This window comes from Gossypium raimondii, chromosome 2 (assembly GCF_025698545.1).
Source record: "Gossypium raimondii isolate GPD5lz chromosome 2, ASM2569854v1, whole genome shotgun sequence".
Taxonomy (NCBI): Eukaryota; Viridiplantae; Streptophyta; class Magnoliopsida; order Malvales; family Malvaceae; genus Gossypium; species Gossypium raimondii.
In genome coordinates, this window is record NC_068566.1 from 33142460 (window position 1) to 33143495 (window position 1036).

Consider the following 1036-nt stretch of genomic DNA (forward strand, 5'->3'; position numbering starts at 1 on the left):
ATTAAGAAAACTTTATTTTAATTAATTTATTCATTTTTTATTTTATTTTTAATATTTTTATTATTAATTTAATTTTTACATTCTAATTTTTTTGTTTGTTTGATTCTGACAGGTTCTTTTGGTTTATGATTATAGGAAACTCGTTGGAACCGTTAAATTTTGACAGTGAGATTGAAAGAACCACTCGTAGAAATCAGAGAGAAGTTAGAGAAGCAAGGTAAGATCAGCAGATTTTAATAGACGATCAATAACAAAAGGACATTATTGTGGAGATGGATGATAATCAAAATAATCAGTAACCTCTTGCACGTCTTGCTCCTTGGACTATGTATGATTACGCTAAACCCACTCTAATTAGGGCTAAATTGATTATTGTTAGACCGAAAATTGCTGCGAATAATTTTTGAGGTCAAGCCAAATACAATTCAGATGGTGCATCAATATGTTTAATTTGTTGGGTTGCAAGATGAAAATCTGAATACTCATTTGGCTAAATTTTTAGAGATTTGTGACACTTTCAAGATCAATGGTGTTACTGATGATGCCATACGCTTACGGTTGTTTCCAATTTCTTTGAGGAGTAAGGCAAAATAGTGGTTGAATTCACATTCACGGAGTTCTATCACGACTTAGGATCAAATGACTGAGAAGTTTTTGTTCAAATATGTTCTTCTTGCAAAAAAAGCTAAGTTGAGGAATGATATCTTTTCTTTTGTTCAATTTGATATTGAGACTCTTTACGATACATGGGAGAGATTTAAGGATTTTTTGAGAAGGTGTCCTCACCATGGACTACCTTTGTGGTTACAAATTCAAACCTTTTAAAAGGATTTAAATCCCTCAACTAGACAACTAATTGATGTAGCAACTGGCAGAAAATTGAATAATAAGACACCTAAAGCAGCTCAAGAGTTTATTGAGGAGATGACACTGAATAACTATCAGTGGCAAGTTGCAAGAGTAAAACCTGCTAAGGCAACCGAGGTTTTTAATATTGATGCAGTTTCTATGTTAGCAAATTAGGTTGAAGCTCCTG

General features: G+C 32.5%; 1 non-coding gene across 1 annotated transcript; it reads right to left on the reverse strand.

The window, feature by feature from the left end:
* Positions 1-687: 687 nt before the first annotated feature.
* LOC128039354 (small nucleolar RNA R71) lies at positions 688-794 on the reverse strand. The gene has a single exon (XR_008193858.1). It is a non-coding gene; the product is annotated as a small nucleolar RNA R71 (small nucleolar RNA).
* Between the last annotated feature and the right edge of the window lie 242 nt (positions 795-1036).